The sequence below is a fragment of the Neophocaena asiaeorientalis genome, unplaced genomic scaffold (genome assembly GCF_003031525.2).
Source record: "Neophocaena asiaeorientalis asiaeorientalis breed wild unplaced genomic scaffold, Neophocaena_asiaeorientalis_V1.1 scaffold256, whole genome shotgun sequence".
NCBI classification, from domain to species: domain Eukaryota; kingdom Metazoa; phylum Chordata; class Mammalia; order Artiodactyla; family Phocoenidae; genus Neophocaena; species Neophocaena asiaeorientalis.
The window spans coordinates 6,520,135-6,533,806 of NW_020185324.1; the positions used below are offsets into that span (position 1 = coordinate 6,520,135).

The following is a 13,672-nucleotide window of genomic DNA, read 5'->3' on the forward strand; positions in this document are numbered from 1 at the left end:
CTTAACCACACTTACTTTTGTCAGGCTTGAGTTTTTGCTAGTCAGGTGGGTATATAATAGTATTCCATTGTGGCTTTGATTTACATTTCCCTGACTATTAATGAGATTGAGAACCATTATGTTTATTGGCAATTTGGATATATCTTGTAAGGATTCTGTTTCAAATATTGGTGTGTGTTGTTGTAGCTAATTAGGTAGTCTGTCTCACTGATTTTTAGGAGTTCTACAGAACTCCTAAAGTAGAGTAGGGACTTGACCATTTCAGTTACATGTGGAGAAAATGTCTACTTCAATTCTGTGGCTTATCTTTTTTCCCTATGTTTGAGTAGTAGTCGTAATTTTAAGGGGTTGAATTTCTCAAAAATTTTCCCTAATGCTTATACTTTCTGTGTCTTGCTTTAAGAAACCTACTGGGGGTTGGTCAGGGTTGGGGATAGGTGAGGGTGGTCAAGAGGTACAAACTTCCAGTTATATGATATATAAGTTCTAGGGATGTAATATACAGCATGGCAACTATAGTTAACAATACTGTACTGTATATCTGAAAGCTGCTTAGAGAGTAGATCTTTAAAGTTTTCATCGCAAGGGAAAAAATATTGTAAATGTGAGGTGATGGATGTTAACTAAACTTTTTGTGGTAATCATTGTCAATGTATACATATATCAAATCATTATGTTGTATACCTTGAACTTATACAATGGTATGTCAATTATATCTCAATAAAACATAGAGTGGGGTGGAGGGGAGAAACTTTACTCAGAAAACATAAAGATATTCTCCATTATTACCTTATAAAAGCTTAATATTTACCTTTTTTAGATCTTTAATCCACTTGAAGTAGGTCTTTTTGTACAGTGTGAGGTAAGGGTTAGACTTAATACATATGAATAATCATTTTTCCTGGTATCATTTATTGAAAAGCCCATTTTCCCCTCATTGATCTTCAGTATCACCTCATCACATATCTTTTTGTGTGTGTGTGTGTGGTACGCGGACCTCTCACTATTGTGGCCTCTCCCATTGCGGAGCACAGGCTCTGGACGTGCAGGCCCAGCAGCCATGGCTCACAGGCCCAGCCGCTCCGCGGCATGTGAGATCTTCCCGGACCGGGGCACAAACCCTTGTCCCCTGCATCGGCAGGTGGACTCTCAACCACTGTGCCTCCAGGGAAGCCCCACATATCTTTATATTTGATGCATCCATCTGGTCTCTATTCTGTATCATTGGTCTGTTTTGAGTGTCCTTATATAAGTTCCATGCTTTCATAATATGACAGAGCAGGTCTTCTACCTTGTGCTTCAATAGTTCTTCTCTGTTCTTAGCTCTGTGTAATTTCATTCGAGTTTTCCAGTCATTTTGGTAATTTCTACATAAAAACCATTGGGAATTTGATAGGTACTCCATTAAATGTAATCCATGGGTGTGATTTCTCTCCATTTACTTAGGTCTTTATTATGATTTTGTCATGTTTTTATTAGGTGGAACCATATGAAATGTTTTTATAGATTCAAAATATTTGAATGTTGGCCATTATATGGTTCAGCCTGATATAATTCTCTCCAGAGGTCTGATCTTATGTGTCTGTTATCCTTATATAACCTCAGATACCACTTGTTATTATAAATCCTTTTTAAATTTCATTTTTCTCTTTGTTACTGGTATATAAGTAACTTTTGATTTTGGATCCATTAGCCTTACTAGAGTTAATAATTTTAATTCACATGTAGATTGTTTCAGGATTTTTATAATTGTAATCTGTGAATTATGACATTTTTGTGTTGTAGTTTTCCTTTGATTGCTAACTTTTGTCTTCATTCACCAGTTGCCTGTTAGTACATTGCTGAAAGGAGGTGGTGAGAGCAGGCATCTTTTTTTTCTCCTGATATCTCTTTGAAAGTTTTACCAATAATTACAATGTTTGACAGGTATTTTGTAGGTATGCTTTCCTGGATTTGGTTTGACAATATTTTGTATAGGATTTTTGCATTTAGGTTAATGAGTGAAATTTGTATATTAACTTTCCTATCTTAGCTATCCTTTCCAAATTATGTTGGTTTTATAAAATTATCATGTGCTGTAATATTTTTCTATTTTATGGTAGAGTTTTGTGTCCTTTGCTTGAATGTTAAAACTTCTCAGTAAAGTCCTTTGGGGCTGAGTTTTCTTTGTGGGAAGGTTTTTTGATTTCTGTAATGATTATAGAACTATTCAGATTTTCTATTCTTGAAATAGGATTTAATTTTCTAGGAACCTATTTTAATTTTAGTTTATTGTCATAAGTTTGGATAGCCTCATCTTTTAACCTGTATAGTCTTTGTTAATGTTGTTCCCTTTTTCATTCCTGAGTTTAGTTTGTGATTTAATCTCACCAAAGGTTTATCAGTTTTACTATACATTTACAAAGAACTAACCTTCATCTTTGATACTCTCTATTGTATTGAAAGTGCAATGGAAGAAGCAAATAGAGGACGATTTTTAATCTGCCTCGGAGATTTGATAAGGGAACTGGGAGTTAAAGTTCATGCTTGTTCCTAATTTTTAGTTTGTGAGTAGCAAAAAGTGAATATGCTTAAACTGTCTAATTCTAGTTAACAAATTCTTTTTGATTAACAACGTTGTGTTAGTTTCAGGTGTACAGCAAAGTGATTCAGTTATACATATACAAGTATCTATTCTCTTTCAAATTCTTTTCCCATTTAGTTTATTGCAGATTATTGAGCAGAGTGCCCTGTGCTATATAGTAGGTACTTGCTGGTTATCTGTTTTAAATATAGCAGCATGTACATGTCAATCCCAAACTCCCAATCTATCCCTCCCTCCACCCTTCCCCCCTGGGAAGTTCATTCTCTAAGTCTGTGAGTCTATTTCTGTTTTGTAAATAAGTTCATTTGTATCCTTTTTTTTTTTAGATTCCACATATAAGTGATATCATTTGGTATTTGTCTTACTTCACTTAGTATGATAATCTCCAGGTCCATCCATGTTACTGCAAATGGCATTATTTCATTCTTTTTAATGGCTGAGTAATATTCCATTGTATATATGTACCACATCTTCTTTATCCACTCCTGTGTCAATGGACATTTAGGTTGCTTCCATGTTTTGGCTATTATGAACAGCACTGTAATGAACATTGGGGTGCATGTATCCTTTTGGACCATGGTTTTCTCCAGATATGTGTTCAGGAGTGGGATTGCTGGATCATATGGTAGCTCTGTTTTCAGTTTTTTAAGGAACCTCCATACTGTTCTCCATAGTGGCTGTACCAATTTACATTCCCACCAACAGTGTAGGGTGCTCCACACCCTCTCCAGCATTTATTGTTTGTCAAGTTTTTGATGTTGGCCATTCTGACTGGTATGAGGTGATACCTCATTGTAGTTTTGATTTGCATTTCTCTAATGATTAACAATATTGAGCATCTTTTCGTGTGCCTCTTAGCCATCTGTATGTCTTTGGAGAAATGTCTGTTCAGTTCTTCTGCCCATTTTTTGATTGGGTGGTTTGTTTTTTGATATTGAGCTGCATGAGCTGTTTGTAAATTTTGTAGAGTAATCCCTTGGCCGTCACATTGTTTGCAAATATTTTCTCCCATTCTGGGAGTTGTCTTTTCGTTTTGTTTATGGTTTCTTGGCTATGCAAAAGCTTTTGAGTTTAGTTAGGTCCCATTGGTTTATTTTTGCTTTTATTTCCATTACTCTAGGAGACAGATTGAAAAAGATCTTGCTGCAATTTATGACAAAGAGTGTTCTGCCTATGTTTTCCTCGAGTTTTATAGTATCTGGTCTTACACTTAGGTCTTTAATCCATTTTGCGTTTATTTTTGTGTATGGTGTTAAAGAATGTTCTAATTTCATGTTTTTACATGCAGTATCTCCATACAAATTAAAAAATTTTTTTGTTCTAGTTCTGTGGAAATGCCATTGGTAATTTGATAGAGATTGCATTGAATCTGTAGATTGCCTTGGGTAGTATAGTCATTTTGACAATATTGATTCTTCCAATCCAAGAACATGGTCTATAGCTCTCCATCTGTTTGTCATCTTCTATTTCTTTCATCAGCATCTTACAGTTTTCGGAGTACAGGTCTTCTGCCTCCCTTAGGTAGGTTTATTCCTAGGTATTTTATTCTTTTTGATGCGATGGTAAATGGGATTGTTTCTTGAATTTCTCTTTCTGATCTTTTGTTGTTAGTGTATAGAAATGCAACAGATGTCTGTATATTAATTTTGTAGCCTGCAACTTTACCAAATTCATTGATGAGCTCTAGTCATTTTCTGGTAGCACCTTTAGGATTTTCTATGTATAGTATCATGTCATCTGCAGACAGTGACAGTTTTACTTCTTTTCCAATTTGGATTCCTTTTATTTTATTTTATATTCTGATTGTCGTGGTTAGGACTTCCAGAACTATGTTGAATAAAAGTGGTGAAAGTGGACATCCTTGTCTCATTCCTGATCTTAGAGGAAATGCTTTCAGCTTTTCGCTGAGTACTATGTTAGCTGTAGGTTTGTCATAAATGAGCTTTATTATGTTGAGGTATATTCCCTCTATGCCCACTTTCTGGAGAGTTTTTATCATAAATGTGTGTTGGATTTTGTCAAAAGCTTTTTCTGCATCTATTGAGACGATCATATGGTTTTTATTCAATTTGTTGATGTGGTGTCTCACATTGATTGATTTGCAGATACTGAAAAATCCTTGCATCCTTGGGATAAATCCCACTTGATCATGGCGTATACTAGACATTTACAAAAAAACTAACGTTCAGCTTTGATCCTCTCTATTGTATTGAAGGTACAAAGGAAGAAACAGAGGACATGATTTGTAATCTGCCTTGGAGATTTGATAAGGGAACTTGGAGTTAAAGTTCATGCTTGTATCTAATTTTTAATTTGTGAGTACCAAAAAGTGAATATGCTTAAACTATCTAATTCTAGTTAACAAAATTCTATTTTTAACTTGCCATTTTCTGCTTCTATTTTAACTTAGAAGAAAATTCAAAACAGAAGTCTAGGGTTTAAGTCAGTTTTTCAAAACTTTGGTCACTTACTTTTGTATATTTAATACTGTATGAAATTATACTAGATTAGATATTCCTAAGTAGAATTTGAATCCTATAGCAAAAAAATTTTAACCTTACTAAAACTATGGATGTACTTAGTGTATTTTGTGTCATTTTTTAGGGTTTTATTTACTAAATTTTATCCATACTCGTTTATCGTGCCATCTCTAGTGATCTGATTATTGAATGTACCATTCTTACAGACTATGAACTTGATGTCCATATCAAGTTATAAATCAAAACTCACTGTATTCCAACCATATTGGCCTCCATGTGTTGCTTAATCATGTAAACACGCTCCTGTTTCAGAGCTTTTGTACATGCTGTTTCCTCTGACTGGTCTGCTCCACACAGATAATCAGTTGGCTTACTTTGTCTTTTGTTTTATTTCTTTATTCAAATATGACTTCGAAAGACAACTTTCTTGATCACGCTATGTAAAACAATACAGACAGACAGATACCAGGCATAGGTGTGTGTATATATGATTGAATTCTCCCGTAGTCTAACTTATTTTTCTTTATGATACTGATTATCACCTGACATTTATTATTTTCTCTTGCCCTACTTGTATTAGTTTCTTGTTATTGCTATAACAAATTACCACAGGCTTAGTGGCTTAAATAATAGAACTTATTACTATTTTACAGTTCTGTAGGTCAGAAATCTTTATGAGTTTCACTGGGCTAAAAGCAGTGTCGGCAGGGATGTGTTCCTTTTTGGAGACTGAAGGAAAATTGACTTCCTTGCCTTTTTCAGATTTCAGGAGCCTCCCAGTTCCTTGGCCTGTGGCCCGCTTCTCCATGTTTAAAGCCAACAAAATTGTATCTTTGACTGTTCATTTGTAGTCACATCTTCATCAGGCTCTTTCTTCTTCCCTTTTCTACTTTTCAAGGCCCCCTATGATTACATTGGGCCTATCTAGATAATCCTATTTAAAGGTCATTAACAAAGTCCCTTTTGCCATATAAGGTAACATATTCACAGGTTCCTGGGCTTAGGACATAGATGTCTTTGGGGCCTATTATTCTGCCAAGCATACCACTGGAATGTTAATGCTTTGATTTTGTTGTTGTTGTTGTTTGCTCCTGTGTGTCAGGCCCTGTTCTAAGCACTAGTTAAAATAAATGTTCAGTAAATACAATACTTCATAGAATCTGAAATTAATGGTTTTCCATATTTTAACATCTGAAATTATGATGTATCTTAAAATTGCTATTGGACTGAGTAAAGTCGGGTTCTTTCAGATATTTGAGTTTACTTCTGCTAGTCACCTTGGAGTGCCATCTAACTTGAAGTTAAATTTCCTGCTTGAGCTTTTTTAAACCACACAGGTAGTATGAATTCATATCTGCAGACCACAAGGTATGCCTGTGGTTCAACTCTCAGGGGATACTTTTTCTCCTTATACCCAGGGGTAATATTGAAACACAGGCATCTTTATTTTCTGTATCTGCAAGGTGGTTTATTTGCCATTTTTCTTTAACATGAGAGAAGCCATTTGTTGTCCTAGCTTTGAGGGTCCTTCTTAGACTGCTCATCTCAGGCTTTTTTCTTGCTTGAGGTTTCATAAAATAATATATCTTATAGTTGTTAGCTTTCACTTGGTGTCCCAACTTTATTTGAGGGTTCTTCTTGTACTGACCCATTGCAGGCCAGTTTCTTTTTTGGTAGTATATAAAATAGTGCATTTTTACAATTGTTCGTTTATTAGATTTCAGTGAAATAGGGTGTTTCCTGAAGGAATGAATTGACTACCTGTTTTGGTTGTGATCTATGCCTTCATTAGTTTAGTCAAGAGGAAATGGATGTAGTAAGCCTTCAACTTAAAATGATAAATGACTGGAAAAGTGATTTTAGTTTTAAGCTGTCTGATTTGTGACTTTATTGAAGCCCATAGAAGGTTTCTCTTTCCAGGTAGGGTGGAATAGCTGGCCGCAGATCAGCATTCTTACCTAGAACAACTAGAATAGCCAGATCAAGTACAGTTGTCATCTGAAAGGCAGCAGAGAGGTAAGGAGAACTACCAGGGGTATGACTCTGGAAAGGGAAGAACCTTAGGAAGCAGTTAGCTTTTTTTTTTTAATTTATTTTATTTATTTATTTGTCTATCTATTTATTTATGGCTGCATTGGGTCTTCGTTGCTGAGCGCGGGCCTTCTCTAGCTGCAGCAAGCAGGGGCCACTCTTCGTTGCAGTGCGCAGGCTTCTCATTGCGGTAGCCTCTCTCATTGCAGAGCCGCAGGCTTTTGGTGCTCGGCCTGCAGTAGATGTGGTGTGTGGGCTTCAGTAGTTGTGGCGTGCGGACTCTAGAGCACAGGCTCAGTGCACGGGCTTAGTTGCTCCACAGCATGTGGGATCTTTCCGGACCAGGGCTCAAACCCCTGTCTCCTGCATTGGCAGGCGGATTCTTAACCTCTGCGCCACCAGGGAAGCCTGACAGTTAGCTTTTGTAGTTGCTTTTTACCCTGGGGACTATGCTAATTATGGATACAGGGCAAACCTCACTGAACAACTGGCGGCATTGTGGGGACAAGAAATCAGAGCTGTTGGCAGATATGTGGGATGCCTCAAGCATATGACCTGTGCTCTCTTAGGACTTTTGCCAAATACTGGGTTTTCCTAGGCAGGAGGCTAAAAACATAAGTAAAAAACAAAGTGGAGTTTTTAGCAGTCTTAGAAGGCAAACATGAATGTGGGGATCCCTGGTGGAGTGGACCCACAGAATATACAACAGGCTCTTAGTTGAAAACTGTAGATGGTTAAGGCAGACAGATAGACTAAACCTTACCAAAGCTGAAAAACCAGCCTTGCCTCAGCAGAGTTGCTAATTAAAATGTTAAACCACTGTAGTATCTCTCCAGCAGAAGGAAGATTGGACCTTCTTAATGGTAAGATAATGTCTGAAGCCTCTAATGTGTTTTTTTTTTAAATGCCTTTCTTTCTTGTTTTAAATTTATTTATTTTATTCTTTTATTTTTGGCTGCACTGGGTCTTCGTTGCTGTGCCCGGGCTTTCTCTAGTTGCGGAGAGCGGGAGCTACTCTTCGTTGTGGTGCGCGGGCTTCTCATTGTGGTGGCTTCTCTTGTTGTGGAGCATGGGCTCTAGAGCACAGCCTCAGTAATTGTGGCACACGGGCTCAGTAGTTGTTGCTCACGGGCTCTAGAGCGCAGCCTCAGTAGTTGTGGCACACGGGCTTAGTTGCTTCATGGCATGTGGGATCTTCCCAGACCAGGGCTCGAACCCATGTCCCCTGCATTGGCAGGTGGATTCTTAACCAGTGTGCCATCAGGGAAGCCCACCTCTAATGTTTTAAATATACTGTCTACCATGGAATCAAAAATACTGTGCTACCAAAAGACAGGGCCACATAATCAAAAACCAGAAGAAGATAAACCAATAACAGAAATGGAGTTATAAGTGATCTTGATCAAGTTATCAGGCAGGAACTTTAAAGTAATTATAATTAATATGCTTAAGAAAATAGTTGAAAAGATAGAGAATTTCAACTGAGAATTAGAATCTATAAAATAATCAGATGGAGAATAAGAAGTGAAAAATACAGTTTCCACAACTAAGAGTTCCTTAGGTTGGTTTATCAGCAGATAAGACACAGCAGAAGACAGGATAAACTCAAAGGCAAGTCAGTGAAAAATATCCAACTAAAACATTGAAAATATAATGGAAAATAATACAGAAAAGACTGTTATATATGTGGGACTTTGTGAAGAGGTGTGTTTACATCTTTTTGTAGTTCCCCAAAAGAGAGTAGGGTGAAAACTATTTGAAAATGTAATAGCTAGAATTTTCCAAAACTGATAAAAGACGTCAGTCGAAGATTGAAGTTTTGTAGTTCCTAAGCAGGATAATTAAAAAGAAAACAGTGGCATATTGCAATAAGGCTGCTGAAAACTAAAGGTAGAATCAAAGGGAAGACGGCTGAGTTTTAACCAGGAGTAGTGTAAGCTAGAAGACAGTGGAATGGCATCTGAAAACACTAACTTTAAAAGTTCTCAACTTAGGAATACATTTTTAATGAAAATATACTACAAAAATGAAACTAAAATAAAGACGTCAGACCACACCTGAGAGGATACCAACCAACAGACTTGCACTAAAAGAAATACTAAAGGGAGTTCTTTAAGCAGAAGGAAGATGATCTCAGATAGAAATAAGGAAATATAGGAAGTAATTATGAACAGAGGAAGGGTAACTGTGTGAGTACAAATAGACTACTGAAAAAATAAGATTAAAATATGTGTAGAATAAAATCATGATAACCATGTGAAAGATGGGATTAGTAAATGAAGCTTTGAGATTCTGACGTGATCAGGAAAGTACTGAAAGTAAAACGTAAAGCAGATTGATTTTTCAGGTTTGCATGGTGCATTCTCTAAGAACCACTAAAAATTAATAAAATATTAGCAAATTAAGAGTGGAAATAGAATAATACAAAAGAAGGCAATCAAGAAGAGTAAGACAAAAAGGTAGATAAAATAGAAGACATGGTAAAATGGTAGCAACAAATATATCATCAATTATATTAACTATATATGAACTAAATATTATAAAGACAAAGATCAACAGACTAGATTAAAATAAAAACAAAACTCTTAGGCTGCTTATAAGAAAATCTCCTTAAATATGAAATCACAGAAGTTGAAAATATAAGGATGGATGGGATGCTAGGAAGATGGCAACAGCATAGATTTTAATCTTCCTAGATATCCTTATAAAAACAAATAGAATGAAAAGATCTAATCCAAAAATTAAGGGCAGTATCTACAGACATTTAGGGTGATGTGGTATCTCCCACAAACACCAAGATAGCTGCTGAGATAAACAACTGAAAGCTACAAGACCTGTGCGGTATCGGTAACTATTACAAGAGGAAGAAGAGGGTAACAGGAAATATGATTGACCCAAGAACTCCAAAATAATAAGTTACCTCAGCAAGCTATCTCACCTGAGAGTAGCAGCTATGGTGGCCATCTTTTAAGATGACCCCCAATAATTCCTGCTTCCTGGTACTCAACACCTTGCATAGTTCCCTCCCACATTTTATTAGGGTTGCTCTTTGTGACCAGTAGAATATGGCAGAAGTGATGGTATACCACTTCTGAGATTGGGTTATGAAAACATGGAAGCTTCCATTTTGGGCTCTCTCAGATCACTTCCTCTGGTGGAAGCCAGCTGTTATGTTGTGAGAATTCAGACAGCCCGTTGGTCTTCCCCGAGTTGAGCCTTTAGATGAGACTAGACTGTAGGTCTGGTCAACAGCTTGACTGAAACCTCAAGAAAGATCATGAGCCAGAACTACTCAGCTAAGCTGCTTCCAAATTGCTGATCCACAGAAACTGAGGTAATTTTTGTTTTAAACTGCTAGTTTTGTGGTGACTTGTTATGTAATAGTTAACTAATACAGCAGCTGAAGCCAGAAATGGGTATGCACCCCAGTTTGGATGAGTATACGCAGTTTGCAGTAAGGTCTGAAGAGATTAGAGCACTATGTACTCTCAAAATTAGTCAGCTAAAGTTCCATTCCAGGACAAAGTCCCATATTGAGAATAAACTACTAGGAATGCAGTCCAAATTGAGTAGGACAGGAACAGTAAAGACAAAGGAAAAAAGGGTCCAGTTAAAAATAGGGCAGGGGAATAGAGCCAGGAGATACCAAAAGGAAGTTTCTATAGCGTCATTTTTTAAATTAATTTTTGAGGCAAAGTTTACTTAAAGCAATATGTACCATATAAAGCCACCACTGTAATCAAGATATAGAACCTTTTCATTACCCCCCACCAAAAGTCCCTGTGGGCTCCATCAGAGTCACAATTACTACTACAACCCTCAACCTTGGCCTCAAACTACTGATCTGCTTTCTATCAGATTAGATTTTAGCTGCTGTAGTTTTGAATGCTTCTCCAAAAAGCAACAACAACAAAACTGAGTTATGTGGAGCTCTGTGGCTGTGATCTAGCAAACCTAATTGAAGTTATACCCTCTAAAGGGTCAAGAAAATTTTATAAAAACAAGCAAAAGAAAAACATTGATGTGAAATCCATACAAAGTTAGAAGAAAAAGAAAAAATAAGGAACCAGGATAACACCCTTACAAGGAAAACATCCCAGAAAGACATCCATGAGTCAAGAAAAGGTAAGCCAAGAATTTTAAGTCTAGCCAAACTGGCCTTCAGTATAAAGGCTGGAGACAAGCTGTCATTAACTTGTAAGAACTAGGGGAGGAATTGTTCTCATGAACCCTTCTTGGGAAATCTTGTAGAGAACTAGTTTCAGACCATCAAGATGACTGTAGGCAATTTGACATAGAGCAGTGATAAACATTAAAAATATCTCTGCATCTAGAACTGGGACTAGAGGGAGGTACATAAAGGAGAAAGTGTAGTATGTAATGGTTTTATGGTCTGACACTGTAGATATAACTGTAAGACATGGCAGAAATACACAAAGAAATTTTAAAGTATTTTCTGTAGTCATAATGACAACTGGTGAAAATGTCATGTAATGTGGGGTAATACGCAAAGAAGTACTTGTAGCATTCTAATTTAGGCATCCCTGGTGTCTTTGAGAACTAGGATTTTCTGACTGTGGGGGAAAGGAGAAAGAGAAATAATTGCTTTGTCAAAAGCAGACTTATCCTTTAGTCCTGAATTTGAACAGAAAGTGTTTGCATGAACTCATGAGGTATCTTGTACGTGTATTAATGTGTATGTCTAAATTTTGTAGCTTGGTCTAGAAATAGTGATCAATCCAGTTTTAGAAAGCTTTTCTAGTGCCTAAATTGTGGTCTTAAAATAACCATTTCCACCTAAAAGAAACTAGGCTTCCTTGGAGATAAGACTACAGGCTGGGGGGGCCGTCGGGGGTCGGAAGCTGGGGCGAATTGAGAGTAGCATCTACATATATACTCTACCAAATATAAAATAGATAGCTAGTGGAAAGCAGCAGCATAGCACAGGGAAATCAGCTCGGTGCTTTGTGATGACCTAGAGAGGTGGGATAGGGAGGGTGGGAGGGAGGGGATATGGGGATATATGCATATGGCTGATTCACTTTGAAACTAATACAGTATTGTAATACTAACACAGTATTGTAAAGCAATTACACTCCAATAAAGATCTATTAAAAAAATAAAGACACAGGGTGGGGGCAGAAAATGTACAAGATGAACTGAGAGCAAAAATCTTGTCTTGCACATAACAAGGAAGCCCACAAACATTGCTAAATTCTTGTCAGAAAGATTTGAGAATCAGCTGGAATATCCCATTGGCCAAAGATGAGACGATTCGAACATCAATAAGGAAAATATCTAGCGTGGATTGAAACACCTCAAATACGTGAACTCCTAGTTACATAGAAACTCATTAGTCACCTACATAGAATGTTTGAGAACTATGTTTTTTAAACTGCTAAAGAAAGCATTTCATCTATATTTGTTATATGAGCTATACCACTGTCACCAAGCAATTGATGAGCTCAGGTTTCTCTTTATGGAATTATTCCAGCAAATAAGTAAAAAAGGAATGAAAGAACTAGAATACCAACATTTTCCAATTCCCAGTGAATTAATCTAGGCATTGAGCATCTATGGCTGCTGTAGGAAAAGATAACTAAATAATTAGGTGCTTACTGATGAAAATAGACCTATAGACAGATTTACCCCAAAAATGAACCTGGATTTGAGTAAACATTTAGAGCAAGGGTCAGCAGTTTTGTTCTATAATGGGACAGATAGTAAATAGTTTAACCTTTGGCCGCTAGATGGTCTCTGTCACAATTCAACTCTGCTGTTGTAGCGTGAAACCAGCCATGGAGAATACATAAACGAATAGGCATAGTTGTGTTCCAGTAAAACTTTATTGTTAAAAACAGGCATCAAACCAAGGGTTTTCAGCCTTTACTCCAGATCCAACTACTGATTTACTGGAAATATAAATGACAGAAAAAACTAAAGTACACTTTGGGAATGCAGGTATCAAAATCGAGACCATGGGAAACTCTATAGGACAAATGGTGGGGCTTCTTCAACAAATTATAAGGAAAAATATTGGGAATTTAGTTTCTTGTTTTTTTGTTTTTTTTTTTTTTAAAAAGTTTTATTTTATTTTGTGGCTACGTTGGGTCTTCGTTGCTGTGCGCGGGCTTCTCATTGCAGTGGCCTCTCTTGTCGCGGAGCATGGGCTCTAGGCACGCGGACTTCAGTAGTTGTGGCGCACGGGCCCAGTTGCTCCACAGCATGTGGGATTTTCCCGGACCAGGTCTCGAACCCGTGTCCCCTGCATTAACAGGCGGATTCTTAACCACCGTGCCACCGGGAAGCCCCGGGAATTTAGTTTTTGAAACACAAAACTATATCATATACTTAGGCAGACAGGTGAGAAGATTGAAGAAAATTAAGGTAAATATAACTCGTGGGAGGGAGTGAAGAGGTTGTGACTGGGAGGGAGGACATGAACTGCTGAGGTAGTTGACAGTCCTATCTCTTGTCATGGTTGATTACAAGGATGTGTACCTTATAATTGGCTAAACCATACATTTATCTATAAATTTTCTGCATTTGACATTAAAAGTTTTAAAAGGTGAAATGA

General features: G+C 37.0%; 1 protein-coding gene across 4 annotated transcripts in view; it reads left to right on the top strand.

The window, feature by feature from the left end:
- UHRF2 (ubiquitin like with PHD and ring finger domains 2) overlaps positions 1–13,672 on the top strand; it is a 74,507-nt gene that overhangs the window by 35,755 nt on the left and 25,080 nt on the right. The window lies entirely within an intron of this gene.